Source organism: Barbatula barbatula (genome assembly GCF_947034865.1).
Source record: "Barbatula barbatula genome assembly, chromosome: 1".
Taxonomy (NCBI): domain Eukaryota; kingdom Metazoa; phylum Chordata; class Actinopteri; order Cypriniformes; family Nemacheilidae; genus Barbatula; species Barbatula barbatula.
Genome location: NC_136766.1, coordinates 16,488,593 through 16,509,404, shown reverse-complemented (window position 1 = coordinate 16,509,404; position 20,812 = coordinate 16,488,593).

Sequence of the window (20,812 nt, the reverse complement as noted above, 5' to 3'; positions counted from 1 at the left end):
GGGTAAGTTTAAACGTAAGTCAGAATGCTGTCAGATACAGGTTATATTACGTCAGTGTCTGAAATCGTCACTCACTTACTTCTTCACCATATAGTGGACTATATAGCATTCGCTATTCTCCTTCACAACTCCTTCCTGGTGGAACATTCTTCCTAACGCGGTCCGGTCAACCACATCTCTCACAACCTTCAAAAAACTACTTAAAACACACAAATGAAAAAGAAAAAAAAAGTACACTAACCCTCTTCTCTCAACAGGTAGGGGTCTAGCTTTTGTTGAAACTAGTAACTTTGTATTAGCACCTAATGTACTGTTGCTCTTTTATGACATATCGCTTATTGCTCCCCGAACTCATTGTAAGTAGCTTTGGATAAAAGCGTCTGCTAAATGACTAAATGTAAATGTAAATATAAATCTTGGGGTAATCAGGTGCAAGGAATTATGGGGAGTGCAGTCCGTAATGTTACAGGTCCGGTGAAAGGGATCGGGTGAAACTGGGAGAAAGCGCTGAGGCTCTGGGGGACATAGCTGAGAGACGAGAGGGGATGTTACGAAAAGAGTTGTTATTGATAGAAGCCGAGCATGAACCGAGTTTAGTTTTAACTGTGACAGAGCGAAGAGCCGTTCAAATGTCGGGTCTAAAACCGCATGTAAAATGCTGGCTGCTTCACCTCCTCACTCTTTCCAGAGCGATCGGGAGTTTGTTTATGGCCAAACATTTTAAATCTCTGTCACAGCAGACCTTCATCCTCTGTTCCAAATAAATGATCATGCTTTGTGTAGTGTACTGAATTTTTTAATTATTCCAAATGTAGCAGTTTCCAAAAATAAAAGAGTCTCCATTAAAAGTACCAGTAGATTTTTTAAGGAACATAGAAAGAAGGAACAAAAAAGAGGTTAAATACAGCCTACACCATTTGCAATGTAATAGAATTCATATATGCAAAAAAGTCTTAACAAACATCTTAACGAGTATAAACTTTATGTAACAAAGATGTGTTTAGATGAGTATATATATATATTTTTTTTTATAAAAATACATATGTCTCAACTGTTTTTAAATTTCATTTATAGCATTTATAGTTTTATAAACAAATAAATTAAATAATTCACAGTCAAAAATTTAAAGCTTTCCAGCTGTCATACAGACCCATGATGTGGGTCAGAGCAGGCACAACTGTTGGAGAGATGGCCTGGAGGAGATGGGTGGGGATGGGATCCAGTGGGCAGGTGGTAGGGTGGTTGAAACCAATGACCTTGGAAACATCAGCTTCAGACAGAGGAAAAAAGGCGGGGAGCACACACGTGTCAGGGATGTGGGCGGGTTCGACAGGTGGTGGCGTAGAAAACTGGCTGCTGATGGCAGTAGTTTTCTTTACGAAGAACGATGCAAAATCAACAGCTGTTAACTCCCATGAAGGTGCGGGAGCAGGCGGACAGAGGAGAGCAGAGAAGGTTTTGAAGAGCGTTCGAGAATCCGGAGAGTTGCAGATCCTCGAGTGGTAGTGATCTGTTTTTGCAGAGGTGACATCAACAGAGAAAGTAGAGAGAAGAGATTGGTAGAGAGAGAGGTCTGCAGGGTCTTTTGACTTGCGCCATTTTCTCTCAGCTGACCGGAGGCTGGCACGATGCTCACGCAGTACATCCAATAAACTTGTGGGTTGCTGATGTGGAAACCTGCTCGAGGAGAAATGAGGCGGTCAGGTTGACGAAGTCAGCAGCCTGTGGCTTTCCAATGTGGATGTTGAAGTCACCTTGTACCACCAGAGGAGTACCATCCTCAGGGAAGGATGAAAGAAATACATCCAGCTCCTCCAAGAAATGTACAAGCTGACCTGGGGGACGATATATAACTACAAAATGACTTTTAACAGGGTGGGTGATAGTAACAGCATGAAACTGTCTTTGGGGATAAGTAGACCGGTGCCTCCACCCCTTCCTGTGATGCGAGGGCTGTGGGAGAAAGTGTGGTTATGGGAGAGGGCAGCGGGAGTGGCAGAGTCCTCTGGTTTGATCCATGTTTCTGTAAGTGCTACGATGGAAAGACCAGAATGTTTAACAAAAGCTGTAATGAAATCAGCTTTGTTCACAGCAGATTGGCAGTTCCACAATCCTATTGGGAAAGTAGAAGGGGCAGTAGCTAGCAGTGATACATACTTCACTTGTAGAGCTGAGGAAGTGGCGCCTCATATCAGCCACTTGTTCGCACATTTATTATGTTCTACATTGTGAATGACACATAATGCTCTAGATGGTAGATAGGGGTTGATCCATACAGTGTAAACATTTACATTGAAGCGTTACTGTCACAAGAGCATATGAGTGTCCTCCGGTTGAGAGACTGCTGCGCGTTCCAAGGCATTGCAGTGGGCGTTCAAAAACAACATAAATTTCCTTTACTGTGTAAGTTGAAACTTTCATGTAACTTTCATAAATAAAGAGACGTCGGACATTTTATACACATTTTCAAATAGTAACATTTGTTCACTTAATAATAATAAATATTAAATATTAACTTTTAGTGTTGTGTACTGTTAGGACTCTGTCCTTCCTGTCTCGAGCTTTCTAGCTCCCTGGGCAGAGTCATGACATTGCCACGTCTTTCGGGTTTCTGTTGTGTTATATGTGGAGACATGTGGCTTTATGTTGTTACTTAATGCCACGTGTCTTCCTGTTATGTCTCTCAGCCCCACCCTCCTATCTCCTGTATTTTCATTAGGGTTTCATTCCCATCGTCTGTTTTGTAAGTCACCTCGTTAGGGTTTCATTCCCATCAGCTGTCCACTCTCCCCATGTAATCACTCCTCGTTAGTGTCTCCCTTTATATGGTCTCAGTTTCTCTCTGTTCAGTGTTGGTGCATTATCTATTGTCTTTATCTTTTGTCTGATGTTGGTGTTTGTATCAACGCTCACGGTAGTATCCCCTGTTTCTCGTCTTGTTGGACTACCCTGTTTCCTGTTTCGGTTTTGTGAAGTGTTTTGTTTCTAGTGTTTGTTTTCTAGTGTGTTTTTGTTCTTGTTTTTCCCCATTGCGGGTGTTTTATTTAATAAAGTTTTTTGTTAAACCTTCGTCTGCCTGCATCTGGGTTCTGTCCACACCCTTTCGTGACAGAATGCACCAACCCATAAGAACCCAGCAGGCGGCGATTTTCCCTGCAAGGCCTCGCCAGCCTGGTCCCCTCTCCAGCATTCGCCAGGGGAACTTGGACCGGGACGAGTACCTGGACAGGTTCCTGGAAGCCGCAGTGGAGGAGCTCTTCGGGGAGGAAGAGGTGACGGCGGCATTCAACAGCGGACTGAGGGTCCCCCTATCGCCTGCGGAGATGAGGAGGCTGAGACCGCTTGGCTTCGAGGGTGTGCTCGAGTTCGCCATGAGCCGACCGGAGCCCAGTGTCTCCGTCTGTCCGAGGTTGTCTTCTCCGTTGGGCCCCATCCCCGAGGATCATACCCTGGAGCTTGGGGTGGTGACCACCACCGCACCATCAGCCTCGGACCCTGCAACCTCTTCACCACCTACCAGTCTTCAGGGCAAGCGTGGAAGGAGAGAGTCCTGGGGGTCCTCTTCGGAGGCCTCCAACGCGGAGCCAGCCCCATCCTTCACCTCCTTCCTCCAGCCGACTACCAGGAGATTGGCTCGGCAGAAGAGGAAGAGGCAACGGAGGGGGGCACGTAACCCAGCCCAGCCGGCGCTCCTGCCGGTTCTCCAGCCGGGTTCACAGCCAGCGATCCAGCAGGCGTCCAGACCTGCCTTTCCGCAGGTTTCCAGACCTGCCTCTCCGCAGGCGTCAGGACCTGCCTCTCCGCAGGCGTCAGGACCTGCCTCTCCGCAGGCGTCAGGACCTGCCTCTCCGCAGGCGTCAGGACCTGCCTTTCCGCAGGCGTCAGGACCTGCCTTTCCGCAGGCGTCAGGACCTGCCTTTTTTCGCAGGCGTCAGGACCTGCCTTTCCGCAGGCGTCAGGACCTGCCTTTCCGCAGGCGTCAGGACCTGCCTTTCCACAGGCGTCAGGACCTGCCTTTCCGCAGGCGTCAGGACCTGCCTTTCCGCAGGCGTCAGGACCTGCCTTTCCGCAGGTCAGGACCTGCCTCTCCCCAGGCGTCAGGACCTGCCTCTCCCCAGGCGTCAGGACCTGCCTCTCCCCAGGCGTCAGGACCTGCCTCTCCCCAGGCGTCATGACCTGCCTCTCCCCAGGCGTCAGGACCTGCCTCTCCCCAGGCGTCAGGACCTGCCTCTCCCCAGGCGTCAGGACCTGCCCTTCCGCAGGCGGCCAGACCTGCCCTTCCGCAGGCGGCCGGACCTGCCCTTCAGCAGGCGGCCGGACCTACCCTTCAGCAGGCGGCCGGACCTGCCCTTCAGCAGGCGGCCGGACCTGCCCTTCAGCAGGCGGCCGGACCTGCCCTTCCGCAGGCGTCAGGACCTGCCCTTCCGCAGGCGTCAGGACCTGCCCTTCCGCAGGCGTCAGGACCTGCCCTTCCGCAGGCGTCAGGACCTGCCCTTCCGCAGGCGTCAGGACCTGTCCTTCCGCAGGCATCAGGACCTGCCCTTCCGCAGGCTTCAGGACCTGCCCATCAGCAGGCGTCCAGACCGGTCCTTCCGCAGGCGGACTTCCAGCCGGTGCCTCAGCCAGTTCTCCGGCCAGCATCACCTCAAACTTTTTTCCCCCTTGGACACACACCTCTCCCTAGCCTTTTCAACTCCCCGCTGGTCTCGTCCGGTTGTTTCAAGTCCCCGCCGGTCTCGTCCGGTTGTTTCAAGTCCCCGCCGGTCTCGTCCGGTTGTTTCAAGTCCCCGCCGGTCTCGTCCGGTTGTTTCAAGTCCCCGCCGGTCTCGTCCGGTTGTTTCAAGTCCCCGCCGGTCTCGTCCGGTTGTTTCAAGTCCCCGCCGGTCTCGTCCGGTTGTTTCAAGTCTCCTCAACCTGTCCCACCCTTTCCTGGTGTCCCCAAGGTTTGGCCTCCCATTTCCCCACCCCCCCTCCCATGTTTGTTGTTTTTGTTGACCCACCCAAACCCCTTCATAGTCTCCCTTATGTTCCCCTTAGTTTGTTCTGTGTTGTGCTTGTGGTGTTTGTCTTTGTGCTTTGGTGTTTTGGCCCGCTGAAGTTTCTCCCTTGAGACGCCATGGGGCGTTTCTGGGGGCGGGGGTAATGTTAGGACTCTGTCCTTCCTGTCTCGAGCTTTCTAGCTCCCTGGGCAGAGTCATGACATTGCCACGTCTTTCGGGTTTCTGTTGTGTTATGTGTGGAGACATGTGGCTTTATGTTGTTACTTAATGCCACGTGTCTTCCTGTTATGTCTCTCAGCCCCACCCTCCTATCTCCTGTAATTTCATTAGGGTTTCATTCCCATCGTCTGTTTTGTAATTCACCTCGTTAGGGTTTCATTCCCATCAGCTGTCACCACTCTCCCCATGTACTCACTCCTCGTTAGTGTCTCCCTTTATATGGTCTCAGTTTCTCTCTGTTCAGTGTTGGTGCATTATCTATTGTCTTTATCTTTTGTCGGTGTTTGTATCAATGCTCACGGTAGTATCCCCTGTTTCTCGTCTTGTTGGACTACCCTGTTTCGGTTTTGTGAAGTGTTTTGTTTCTAGTGTTTGTTTTCTAGTGTGTTTTTGTTCTTGTTTTTCCCCATTGCGGGTGTTTTATTTAATAAAGTTTTTTGTTAAACCTTCGTCTGCCTGCATCTGGGTTCTGTCCACACCATTTCGTGACATGTACAACATATGTCAATGTTGGGATCTATTTATTGGATCTTTATTTTATGGTTTACAGCAGGGGCGTCACTAGACCCTTTTTAGGGGGGCTAAACTTCTGCCCAGCCCCCCTAAAAATTATTTGATTAATTAATTTGTGATCGCTTCAGTCCCCTTTAAAAACAAATTTGTAACGGCGGCACGCTGCGTCAAAGTTTAGGCTCCTCTCCTGATCTGAGTCTGCATGGATTCAGTGGGTTTTTCAATCCGCAGGGGCGCCGAGCAGAGCTATGATATGACATCTGCATCGGTGCAGTTCTTGTAATTGCAGTTTACATAATGTTACTGGACCAATACACGGTTCGGTGTGGTAGTTGTTTTTTCTTCCAACAAAAATGAAGCGATTAACACCTATTGTATTAAGTAATAATGAATCATTAGTGTATCATGATACATTAGAGTAAGAGTAGAGTAAAGGGATTTGTGTTTTATTTTAAGTAAGATTTATAGAAGTGGCAAATTGATAATTCATGTTGTTATTTTTAATAAATAGAAATAAATATAGAACAGATTAAACATATTTCCAATAGACAATTACATTAATACATGTTTTGTCTGTATTTTTATACATACACTTATCGAATACAATGAAATAGTGGATAGCAATAAGGTTAGTAGTATACAAACCTACCCAAATAGTCAAATAATATTTTTTTAATCATACCCTTATTGGGGGCTGAGCCCCCCTAAAATGAAAATCCTAGAATCGCTGGTTTACAGCATAGAGGGTAATTATTAGCCAGCATTTATTGATCTGCAAATGCAGATGTCCAATGCAATATTCAATGTTAATAGAACATATGTTTAAGGTTAGCATAATGTTCTTGAAACATTCGTTAATTTGTATCAAGCTAGGTCAATTTATTGATTTAATTTTCACTATATTCTTTGTAGCAAGCATCTTTACATACATTGTTATTATTATTATTATTAATAATAATAAAAACGATGCAAGTGAATCAACTGCATGTATTTATAGGTTTACAAAAGATCAAAAGATAGTAGGCTTTATTAGTTTAAAACCTTTATATACTGAACCATGTATTTATACATACAGTTATATTAAATTTAAATGCTATGTTTAATATTAATAAATAATTATTATTTAAATATGTTTTCAATTTAAATGTAATATAATTAAATATAAATATACAATACAATACAAAAAACACTTAGCAGCTAAATATTTCCCTCTTTAAATTGTATCACTCTAAACTTCTTAATTTGGAGCGAGATACATGGGGAGTGACTTTATTGATTTATTGATATGTGACGACATATTGTGCTGAATTTACTTAAATATAGTGCATCATTTTTGCAACACTCTCTTTAAGCAAGTTTTGAGAGAAGCACTATTACTTAAAATTCATTAGTTGGCAATGCTTAACTTTTTGAGTTTAGAAGCAAGAGATTCTGCTTTAATTATTGAGTCAAACCAAACGAATAAGTTGTTTTTAACAATAGAGTTTTGTCGATTCTACCATAAAATTTTTGTTTACTCATTATAAAATTTTGATTATTCATTGTACGTTCTTAGCAACTAAAATACAAAAATAAGAGACAAATATTACAGTTGTTTTTAGTCGCTTTGGCTCATTTCTCGAATGAGACTTAACATTTGGGGTATCTAACTGTCATGATCCTGCCTCTCCTTGTCTTGGTTTTCGAGTCTTGTGGCAGGATCATGTCAGTCCCATGTGTTTTGTGTGGAGAAAGAGCATTGTTTTGGTTTGAGAAGCCATGCTCTCTCTCCGGTGTCACGTCCTTTAGCCCCGCCCCCTTGTTTCCCTGTTAGCAGCCCATTAGTGTTAGTCTTGTCTCCAGCCCTGATCCATCCTTCCCTTAGTGTTTCAGTCCCCTCACCTGCCTCGTGCAATCCTCCTGTTAGCTTTCCCTTAGTGTTTCATCCTTGTCACCTGTGGCCACTCTCCCTGTGTCATCAGTCCTTGTTAGTGTTTTCCCTTTATCAAGCCCCAGTTTTCCCTCTGTCCCTTGTCGGTTCATTGTCATTTTGTCATTATCGTACCTCCTCACGTCACCTTGTTGGATTATTCCTGTCTATGGATTATCGTGTTTGTTCCTGTTCTAAGTTTGTGGATTTTGTTGATTTATTATTCATAGGACTTTTGTTTTGTTCCCCATGTGGGAAGTTTTAGTTTACACTTTTGTCTTGTTTTAGATCATGTTCTCCCCATCGAGGGTCTTTTGTTTAAATAAAGTTTTTGTTATTTAACTCTGCTGCCTGCGTTTGGGTTCTGTCCACACCCCGTGACACTAACTAAATTCCTGGATTGGCGCAGCTTTGCACATTATAGATCCAACCTACACCTACTTGGAAGTTTTTAATAATGCTGACGTTTAGCTAAAGTGTGCAGAGCTGTGGCCCTCCAGGAATTTAGTTTGACACTAGGGCGGATCGATCCTGATATTGATGCGCGAAATGACCCATTATGCCTTGCGTATGCGCGTATGGCTGATGCTTCAGACTTCCGGTTCACCGCTTGATCCCATTAGTTAGGCATTGCCAAGTTGGCCTGAAGTGTCATGATTCTGCCGCATATTGTCATGTTTCTCTTGGTTTAGTGGCAGGATCATGACAGTCTCATATCTTGTGTGGAGAGAGGCAGTTATGGCCTTCCATACACTCACTCCGGTCTCGTCTCTGTTACCATCCTCTCGTTTCCTCATTATTGATTTCTGCCCTTCACCTGTTCCCCTCTTGTTTTGCTCCCTTATTTAATGCCCTTGTGTCTTGTGCTGGTTTTTGTGATGGTTGGGTGAGTTCCTGTGTCTTGTTAGTTTAGTAACTTTAGTCTAGTGTAGTTCAAGTTAATAGTTAATTTTAGTCTTGTTTAAGTGTAGTTAGTATTAGTCCTTTCATGTTATTGTATCCATGTTTTGCTATGTTACCCCCTCGTGGGTCTTTCTGTTTCTGTTAACCCCTTACCCGCTCTCTGCTCCTGGGTCCTATGTCTGTGTCTCACCCCCGTGATCATGACAGAAAGCTTTTAAACTAATGTTATAATACTTTTATGTCATTCAAAACAGCATAATGTCAAAGAGCAGTGTCTAAATTATTTCACAGGTGCTACACCGTATGAAGTTGGACAGCTACATCTCCTGCGATGATGACATTTAACTCCAGCCATTAGGCACATTTGATATATCATCTTATGTATGTTGACGGCCAAGAGCTTTACATTTATAAAAAACACTTAAAATTTGACAAATTCTTTGCCATAACCATCAACCGTTCACATTTCTAAAGTGGAGGTTGCTGATTCCAGTGTTCTTAACATTGGAGTCATAATGTATCGGGAAGGTTTTGATACCTTCACCAGATATTAATAAACCTGATCACATCGCGTTGGATCTTTTATAAAATAACGCAGTATTGGAGACATCTGGATGCTTCAGTGTGACTGGTTCTGTTATGTCATGTGGCGAAACAGCTGCTGTGTTGTTAAACGTGCTTTATAGATAAACAATGCTGACTTGGCCAAACATACACTTAAATAGATACATTACATACACAATAATTTTAAACAGTGTGCATTTCCTGCGTCATCCAATGTGAATACCAATGTAATGTTTGAATACAGCGCAACAGTGATATTAAAATTTAATACATTTTATATTATAATAAATTATTGTAATGTCACTAAGCCCTGGATGTATGCTTAATTTGTTAATCGTAATGTTCTATGCAATAACAATAAATTAAATAACGAAGTAAACAATATGTTGAGATGTTTTTGAGAGGTGCAGAATGCAGTAATCGTAAGACAAAGCTGTCTTTAAATGCCATTGAATTTACGCTGTTGTTGTGTCATGTGGTAACACTCGTTCCTAAGGTTTTCTGCACTTTCCTTGGCTGTTGTGACAGCAATTTACCGCAATTTTTTTCAAGAAGTTTTATTTTGAACCATTAACAGAAATGTCCTCTAACATGTAACAAACACAACACGGATGTTTGGAGCATCAAACAAGTCACTCACTGTAATGGCGCTCTCAATGGAGACGTAAAAAGAAAGAAGATTTGATACCAACGTTGGTATTGGTGTCGGACTGATACTAGACTGACAAGATCGATATTTTAGTTTGAATCTCTCTAATCTGTGCTAAATTATTGCTCATGTTTAATCAAAGAGCAGACGCAGGTAAGAATACGCTGATTCTTTTACATCATGAATTCACAGGTTGCTCATCCTCTGCACTATACTGTTGGGGTGCTGTATATTGATACAGAGACATGGGCATAAATCCCTGGGGGGAACGGAGGACACACGTACCCAACCCCCCACCTCCCATCCGAGGGCCCCCGCCACAATCGTTAAAAATCGCACTGTATATAGTGAAATATACATTTTAATACCAAAAATAACTGTGTAAATAGAAGAAAATGTAACTGTTTAGTGCCCATCCGCTGCCTCACAGTGGTTTGGCCCACAGCCTACATTCCCTGTTCATCTCACCTAAGCTACACACTAAAGTCAGGTATGCGGCTCAGTTCATCAGTGGTTGTTGAACTTCAGTAAGTAGTCTATTTTATTCACTTTAATAATTTTCTTTAATGTAGTTGATGCTGATTCATTAATAAGTATTTTTTGGGCAAAACATGCTGATTACAGGTTTATTTGTTTCATTAATGTAATATGTTAGATATCAAAACATTACTTAATTAGTTAACGTTAGCTTATTTACAAAAGCTAGTTGCATAGTGCATCACAAACTGCAACTAACACATGCGGCGGATAAGCTAAATATCAGTTGACTGAAACTCAGGCGACTCATCAACAAGTACAAAACAGAATTCAGGCATCTGTCATCGCGTTTAAATTTCATTAAAGGTTGATGGCTTGATTGTAAACAACTTGCAATAAATCGTTTTGAACAAAAATCTGCATTTTCATGTATTTTCAAATATAACCGCAATGATAGTAGCAAGGCTTTCCTCTGTGTTCACATATCTTTATAAGTATAATTTTGATTGTATTATTTGTGTCCATTCAAAAATGTATGCTTATGAACTTTATACTAAAATATCGATCGTGTATCGATCTGACACCAGTACCAAATTTTGAAATTAATAGTATATGTTAGGGATGGCACTCGCGATCGGAGGCATAATGAGACCATGGCAATTCCAGTGGCGGTGAATTTATTTTGTGGTGTACTTCCCACAGCAAATCAAAACAAACCTTAATCCATGGCAAGTGATGAGCACATGTCCAACTCTGGCAGCCATTTTATAGTCTAGGACCACAACCCAGGATGTACCAATCTACAGGTAAGTTTACTTACTTACATATGCACTTCTGGTTCCATTATGCATATAAAACATCATCTATTCAAATATAAACTTAAAAAATTACAATATAAAAATACAACCCTTGTTTTACAGGTCCATTGAAACACCGCCCAAGTGACGTCATACCCAACATGGTTTCTCCCAATCAGAAGGTGTGTCCACCATGCTTAAATACTTTAGGTTTAAAACAATTCAGGTTTGGCCACTGGTATATTACAATGAGGTAAGTTATATTTCAGAAAGGTTCGATCCCAGGGGATTGAAGATACCTATGTAAAAATGTATAGGATAATGCAATGTAAGTCGCTTTGGATAAAATCTATGTTTAGTATTTATTGTTTTAAGTGGAGAGTAAAGTTGCCTCAATGCATCTCCGTTTCCTATCTCCTTATTTATCACTCTCCACAATTGGTGACCCCAACGCGAGTTGGATACTGTGGAAGTATGGCCACAACGACGGCAGTAAAAATAGCGGCTAGCTGCGCGGCTAATTGCGGTGTCGTCTATTTTGATTCCACGTAGTAGCGGCTTTAGATGCCTCGATGACAGCCAGGGCTATGGCGCTGTTAGAGGCACCTCCGGTTGACGGCAAGTACGCCGCACTCAAAGCCTTCCTGTTGCAACTATTTGAACTGTCGGAGCTGGAAAAAGCAGATCGCCTGCTGTCCCTGAAGGGCCTTGGCGATGGCAAGCGGTCCGAGTTGATGGAGAGAATGCTGGCTGCTTTTTAATGATCCCTCATTCCTTTTCGCCCACATATTCCTGCGGCAGCTTCCAGCACCTGTGCGCACTGTGCTGGCCAGTTCCTCCCTCCCTTCCTCCAGAAACTACCGGGCGCTGGCTGTGGAGGATTTTCCTCGCCAACCGGCAGTAGTTTGTCCATTCGCTGCTACCCCACCATCACACGTCTATCCTCCCCCCCCCCCCAGAGGACGACCCGGACACCGTAGCCGCTGTGACAGCTCACCGACAGCGTGAGAATGGGTTGTGTTATTACCATTCTAGGTTTGGGGCCAAGGCCAAGCAGTGTCGCCAACCTTGCAGTTTTGCAGCCCAGGGAAAAGCCAGGGCCGGCGCTCATTAGCAGCTATGGGCGCTGGCCGTGAGTGCAAGCTGTTATTCATCACCGACACCTTGTCCGGCCTGCGGCTGCTGGTCGACTCTGGGGCTCAGCACATTTATTCATTTGGCAGACGCTTTTATCCAAAGCACAGCATATTGCCGGCAACGCCTGTGGACACTATGCTAAGCTCGCGATCGCCAGGGAGGAGTTCACTACCATGGAGCACCTCGGCATCGTGCGCCGCTCCAACAGCCCGTGGGCCTCCCCCCTACACATGGTGAGCAAGGCTGCTGGTGGTTGGCGTCCCTGTGACGATTTCCGTCGCCTGAACAATGCCACCACCCCCGACCGGTACCCTGTGCCACACATACAGGATTTCTCCGCCCACCTAGCTGGTGACACTATCTTTTCGAAGGTTGACCTGGTGCGTGGTTACTATCAGGTGCCAGTCATTCTGGTGGCATGCGCGTCCGTGGACGACCACCGGGCGCATCTTCGACAGCTGTTCGGCCGGCTCGAGTAGCATGGTCTCATTATCAACCCAGCCAAGTGCGAGTTTGGCCGGTCCTCTATCACCTTCCTCGGCCACCACGTCACCCCGCAGGGGGCCGTTCCCCTCCCTGCCAAGGTGGAAGCCGACGCCAGTTTTCCATGCCCGCGCACAGTGAAGTCCCTGCAGGAGTTCCTGGGTATGGTGAACTTCTACGTCCCCAAGGATTTGCCGTCTGCCAAGTACCCCTGCGGCAGCCTCAAAACCTGCTCTGCCCCTTGCCTTACCCTCCCCGGTTAAGCGTAGCCGTTATGGCCGCTTGGCACTGTGATACGTTGACTTTTCTAGGCACTGTGTTGTACTTGGCTTCGGGCCTGTTATGTCTATGTTTGTATGGGTGAATTCTGGGGGGGCCTGTGGTGTGATCCACAAGTAAAGGAAAGAGACATTCACCAAGGGACTGTTTCTTTAAGGGGGTGTGTTTTGTGTTTGTTAGAAGTTTCGGGTTTACCGGTTGACTCGCTGTTCGTATTTATTGTTTTAAGTGGAGAGTAAAGTTGACTTGACGCATCTCCGTCTCCTGTCTCCTTATTTATCACACTCCACAACTGCATTTTTATGTGGGGTATTGATTCTTGTAAAATCACAACATTGCACTGTCCATATACAAGAATTTCCTGTGAAAGTAAAAAACAATTAAAAAATCTTAAAGTAGAGGTAACATGCTCTGTCATGCATTCTGACTTCTTTACACTGTTGAACGTGCTGGTTTCTCATTCTAAGCATGGAGAACTTGTTAAAAAATTAGTTGGACTTATGGCGTAGTATTTTTGTGCTTGCTACACTCCCCCAGCACTCCAACTTGTTTCAGAAGATACAACGTTTAAAATACTACTTTTTAGTTTAGTGGTTTTCCAGGTGGGCAGAGGGGTGGGGTAACTAAATATATTTTTTGCCCCAAACTATTTATTATAAATGAACTATTTAGAAAATAACGATTTAGCTTTTTGAATTATACATCTCGTATTAATATTGTATATTTTTTGTTTTGACATTTTTAAGCATATATATATATAGCCTTTAGCGGCTTTGGTATGGAAACTATTGTTAATATCACATGAACAGTATAGGCTATTTTAACCATTAACCATAACCATAATTAAGAAAAGAAGTCTGGTATTTAGTCCAAAAATATGAAATTTCAGTGAATTTGTGCTTAAAAAATGGGGTAAGAAAAATAATCTTGAATTGAGTGAATAAGAAAAGGTAAACCTTAATTCAAGATTATTTTTGTGACCCCATTGGCAGCTTTAATTCACAAATTCACATTTACATTGTCATGACAGACCCACGTGTTTTATGTGGAGAGAAACATATTATTGTCAATCAGGACATAATATGCATTCTCTCCAGTCTCGTAATTTGGCCCAGCACCTTTCCTTCCTAGTATACCTTTCCTCCTGTGTCTCATTACCCACACCTGCCCATCGTTATCTCCTTTGTTAGTCTCCCTATATAATGCCCTCTTGTCTATTGTCTTGTGCTCGTTCGTTGTAAATGTTTCCTGCCCTGTACTTAGTGTTCCGAGTTCCTGTACCCTGTACCCTGTACCCTGTACCCTGTACCCTGTACCCTGTACCCTGTACCCTGTACCCTGTACCCTGTACCCTGTACCCTGTACCCTGTACCCTGTACCCTGTACCCTGTACCCTGTACCCTGTACCCTGTACCCTGTACCCTGTACCCTGTACCCTGTACGTATATTGCGAAGGTCCTTGTTTGTTTTCCTGATTGTTTATTTTTGCCCTCCTTGTGGGACGTATTTGTTTTCTGTTTTGAGATTTAGTTTGGTTAGTGTTTTTCCCCATCGAGGGTGTTTGTGTTAAATTTTATTAAAATCTTGTTACCCCTTGCATCCGCTGTCTGCACTTGGGTTCTCTCACCATACGTTTCGTGACCTACATTTACATTTAGTCATTTAGCAGACGCTTTTATCCAAAGCAACTTACAAAGAGTTCGGGGGAGCAATAAGCGATATTTCATACAAAGAGCAATAGTACAATAGTTGCTAAAACAAAATTACTAATTTCAACAAAAGCTAGACCACTACCTGTTAAATGTTTTTAGTTTTTTTTTCTCATTTGTCTGTCAAGTATTCGCAGAAGAGGTGTGTTTTAAGTAGTTTTTTGAAGGTTGTGAGGGATTTTTTTGACATTTTTACTGGAAAACAAGAAAAAAGTAAGAAGTAATTTTTTGCAGTGCACATCTGATGCGTGTTTCTGTTGAGAACAGGTTTGGCACTTAAATTGTGGAGAACTGTGCTCATAGCTTTCAGGGAGATTTTTGAAGGTTCTTGCTTAATTTTCACTGTGGTTCTGAATTCACCATAGGGTGACATGGGTGTGATCTATACTTGTAACTGAATGGTAGCACACCAGGGACAGGTGGGTGAATAAAAGTCTTGAGTATCTCCATTTCTCCCTTTTCATCGCTCTAAAATAGCCCACATATTTTTTTATATGGGCAAACATCTGATCTTTAAAGCTAAAGCTTTGCCTCAACTCAAAGTGCCCGGCTATGTTAGCTTGCTTGAAATAGCTACATTATTTACAAAGACATCTGCCTCACATCTATTTCATCACATGAAAAACCGTATGATAAGTACAGTCCACACACCTTCATGACAACACAATTCACACAGCTACTGGTTTGATAAAACCATCAATTCAAATTCCTTTTCCTACGTTTGATCAGCTTTCAATTCCATTTCATTTTAACATCACTACATTGCAGGACACTGTTAGCGGCCCATCACACTGTTTTTCTAAAATAGCACATCAAAGAAACAGGTGAGTTGACACTGTCTGAGAGGCTGATTTAAAACTCTGCCAAGACCAGTGGTGGACAATGGCTTCAAACAGAATGGGGAGGCAAGCTGCTAAGCGATGTTCTAATTGAGACGAGTCTGGTGAAATTGGAAGCCAATTAGCGCAAAGCTTAGAGAGAGTCGCCATCAAAAAGAAAGACATCAAATGTCATTCAGCGAGAGAATGGAGCCGCAGAAGTGCCCGAGTGCGTTGGTCGCACCCGCTTGTGTGGTTGCTTTTTGATTGAGTTTTAATTGACAAGAAGATTAAAGCTTACTTCTCAGGAGTTTTAAAGAGAGAGAGAGGGAGTGAGTGAGCGTTAGTCGTTAGAGGAGGAGTGTGGGGCGTTGTGCGCGTCGTTGAAGGTTAGCTCTGGTTCCCGCTGCGTGAGCACTGCCTGAGATGGGCTACTTGTTGGACATTCATTATCAAACCCTGTTTGGTCCTTTCATCTGCTGCTCTGCAGAGCCCTCCTCGCAAACTACAGAGGCACCTTGCAGCTTGACATCTTTCCATTCACTCTGTACCTTAAACAGCATGCTGCCACATCAAAGCAGACATAAGCCCTTTGATGTTGCAAAAATAAAGAGCCCCAATGATCTACTCAAAACCAATGGAACTTTTTGGTGCCTCTCTCTCCCACACACGCACTCTCTCTATTTTTCTCATTTTATAGGTTTCTGATTAGCTTCATCAGAGTTTGGGGAAGGGGAAGTTGGGTAACCAGGGCTTACCATGGTAAGTGCTCCTGTTAGCTAAATGTGAACAGCATGTGAAGTACAAATAGAATAAATATACAAAGATAAGAAACAGATAAGCTGAATTAAAGTAATGGAATTTATTTAAACTTGCACTTTTAATATATCAACACACAACACACTTCAAAACCACGTGCACATATGTTACTTTATATGTTACTTATAACAAAAAAGCCGTACCCAATAACTGTACCCAACTAAGTAAATATGTCAGGCTCAAATAAAAAACTAGCTGAACATTTATTGAAAACATAGTCAATGGTTTACTGTAAAAGTAATGACTCACAATGACATATTTCTGCAAGAAATTCACATTCAAACCTGTGTACATTTTTGTTGTTCTGCTGATCACAGAGAAAGATTTTTGGAAGAATGTTTGAAAACAAACAGTACTGGGGGCCGGACATGGTGGGGGTATTAGACACGTAAAATTGCAAAAATGTAATTGTCGGAACAAAAGATGTATTTCATCTAGAAGCGAATGCTCACTCAGACCTGTCTGAAACGCCTTGTGTAACCACACCCCAGCGAATTTACGATATTTCTTAACACGATTTGACCAAGACCGCCCAAATCTAAGGTGGCCGGTCTTGTAAAACTCATTGTACCATCGCCGACGCAGCCATGTCGCAGAGACGATGTGTTTCGTTGTGAAAAGAAATCCTCTTTGTTTGCCCTGCCAAAAGACCGTACAACAAAAAACTAATGGTTACATTTTATTTTCAACACTGTCGAAGTACAATCCAAATGTTCAGGTTTGTGCAGAGCATTTCACCAACGATTGCTTCACAAATCTGGGAGAGATCAAGACCGGCAATGTACGGAAGCTTTTTTTAAAGTGAAGCAATTCCAAGAGTTAAAACTCTGCAAGGACTGTCTGGCGCTTCAGATTCGCAGCCGGTAAGTATATTTTCATTGTAAAAGACTTTGTTACGAAATAATGCGAGTAAAGTTTGATGTTGTTGTTTCTTTGTGTGATCTGCAAATGCAGACATGTGCGCAACGTGGAAAAAAGACAACATACTTCCTAATAATCTGTAATTATGTTCCAACTAGAGGTAACAAATGTCGTGTTTATAATGGGGTTTATTGTCTTTGTTGAGTCGCGACGTGACATGGCTTAACACTGTTTGATCAAGAAAGGCAGAAGCACGTGTATCATCTGATCATTTGACTATTCCATTCAACATAACTAACAGAAAAAGTAAAAAACCATATTTAGTTTTTCCGTTTTCTTTATGCACAAAAATATAACCTCATTGGCAGCTTTTCGTCATATGGCGCAACTGTGCCTCTGACGACCCAAGGTTGTGTGTCAATCCTGCACCCCTATCTCCACCCTATACTTCACGGTCAAAATGTACAGGCCTGTCAAAATAAACGCATAAAAACTAAAAAATATAACTTAAAAAGCAGAGGCAGTGATCTTTTTAACAGTCAAAGAGTTAAATGCGTTAAAAGCAGCACATCAATGAGTCGTGATTAAATCAATGGAACAAAATTATATATTTTTTATGGTTTTTCTGAGAGAGAAGCGGCCAACCCATAAATTCCCATTGAATTACTCATGTGAATCGGCGCAACTGGGGACCTGGGTTCACGTCACGGCTCCTGTTCCCCTCTCTCTTGTCTCATGGTTTCCTGTCTCTCTCTCCACTGTCAATGTATAGGCTATGTGTAGGCCAAAAACGTCATGATCTTCAGTCTCAATAGGATAACTTACCCCTTATCGATAAGGATAATGTGTGCTTGTTTAATAACAATGTTGGCTGGTTTCATCTAGCAGTTTTTCTAATGTATAATCTGCCATGATAGAAAGTCAGACGGTCTGGGAAGGAACATTGAGTCACATAAGAAGCTTAATAATTGTAATTATACATTTTATTTATGCACATTTCTAAGACCCAAACAGTTGCAAACAATAACAGATTAAAAGAAAGAATAATGCACAGAATTTAAGTCATAAAATAATCATAACAAAACATAACATAATCAACATAAGCCATTTTAAAAAGACGAGTTTTTGACATCTTCATGAAACTGACCACTGTGGGTGCATTTCTAATAGTGACTGGAAGGGCATTCCATAAAGTGCGGGTGCAGCGAGAGAGAAGGCTTTCTCTCCCATAGATTTTAATCTACAGGGAGGAGCAGAAGAATAAAGGAATCAGCAGACCGAAGGGAATGAGAAGGCATGTGTAAGGAGACTATGTCAGAGATGTAAGAAGGGTCTATTCCATGCCTAGCTTTGTATGTTAGTGTGAGTGTTTTAAAAACAATACTCGACTGAATAGGAAGCCAGTGCAAACTATAAAGCACGCCAGTGATGTGCTGACGAGGTGCAGTGTATGCAAGTACACATGCTGCTGAATTCTGAATGTATCTGCAACTGTTTGATTGGTTTAGCTGGAAAATAAACAAACAGTGCATTACAGTATTCAATCCTGAAAGTAACAAACTCATGACTGAGCCTTTCGGTATCAGTTAGAGTGAGGTAAGGCCTAATTCTTGCAATGTTTTCAAGATGATGAAATGCAGATTTTGTAATAGTCTTGATAGGAGACAAATGTCAAATGAATGTTAAAAATCACACCAAGGTGACGTGCTTAAACAGAGACTATCATACATAATCAAATTAAAATTGCTACTTTTCTGAATGGCCGCTGGTGTGGCGATAAGAACAACCTCTGTCTTTGTGAATTGTGGAGGTGGTAGCAAGGTCAGATCTAGAGCTGATGTAAATTTGGACATCATCAGCATAAAAGTGATACCCCAATCCATATTTCCTAATGATTTGCTCTACAACAGGGGTCGGCAACCTTTGCGACCAAAAGAGCCATTTTGGGCCCTCTCCCACCAAAATAACATTTGTCTGGAGCCGCAAAATATATGTAACCTTTAAATTCCTATAACACAGATGATGCATGAAAGGTAGTACACAATTAGATGTTAGAAATTTTTTCAGTAAACTTTTGTTTTGGTTCTTGTTTTGCGGAGTTTGATGAACAGTAACAAGAGACTGGCTACTCTCAGTATTCGCACATCATTCGTAAACATTATGATTTAAACTATGCTTGCTAAAGACTTGTTAGGAAACACTAAAGAGCTGAGATATACAGTACAGGTGACTCAGGCAAGATCTCTGCAGACTTTGAGAAAGCAAGTTGCTTGAGAAGGAAATAAGAAACAATAAACCAGGTGAAAGACCAAAGTCAGAGGCAGGGTATATTGAATGCTTAGAGTCCGGATTTGTTGGAGCATCTTGTGTCCGCTACACATCTCACAAAGCTTACTGCTAGGGTGACTTAACCCTATGTAAATAAATTAACTCTCATCCATACCATGTGCATCATGTATATTTAGCATGGAACTAGTGACCTCAATATCTTTGACTTTTAGCTTCTGATGTTCTTTCAAACACATATCATTTTGTTTCTCTTATCAGGGTTAATTTACTATCTTAAATGTTATAATCACAGGGATCTTGATTGAAAAATGCCCTCAAGCATTTAGATTTTCTTTCCGCTCTCTTTTTTCTTCTTGTGAATAATTCACTACAGTTAATTAGCCCTTGGGTTCCTGACTTTAAAAATTTCTTCATGTTTCCATACATCCCGGAAGGGTAGTTAGCAAAGGGTAGTTCACACATAGAAATCACACTTTGCATAATGTGCAGAAGAATAGTTATTTTATGATGGAGCGAACAGGGTGAAAACATAATCTTTCAGACCTCTTTTTCCAGAACTGTTAGCAGATATTCTTACATTTTCTTTCTTTCTTTCTTTCTTTCTCTCTTTCACAAAGACAGACATACGCTGCAGTGTTGACTAATACACATGTGCAGCCAGTCACATACACACCCACATTCCCCATCTCTCACCCGCCACACTTGCCCGCACGATAACAACAGGACTCTCAATGACTGCTATCTCGTCATGCCCTTAACAGAGTGATATGGTGCAAATGTCAACAGGGTACTGCGACATTTTGCGCTTCACAAAAACCTAAAAGACGGAAAGAGGAAATATGAACTTAAACACTCCGTCAGCTTCTTTACTGATTCAATGAACTTGACAGCTATTAAAGTGCTTTATTTTCACCCATCTTCTCTTACATAAAAGCCTGCCACACCAATTAGCTTTAATTCCCTTTTTTCGGTCTCTTTTTCCTTTTCATGCTATCAGGCCCGCAGAAAGTATTATATTTCAATCATTTGCATTATCCTGAGAATCAGCTTTGAAGTGGTGAGATACTGCAAGAAAAAATCTCCTTATCCTCCAGAAAAAACGTTCAAAGACTCTAAATACTCTGGAACAAATGTACATTATCATTGGATTTGTGTTTTCGGCTCTTTCCTCCTGTATTGGTAATAGTGTAGTGCGTAGTCGTGTGTCCCTCGCCTCCTCTGTGTTTAGCGTCTCTTCTCGACAGAAGCTAGTACCCCACTGGGCCAATTCGTACTTCAAAGCACTGTGTCTATCTATGGGAGACAAAGCACACTTCACACATATGGAAGCAGCCTCCTCACTCACGCTTGAGTCAGTAGCATCATTCATTTGCTCTCTGTCTGTCT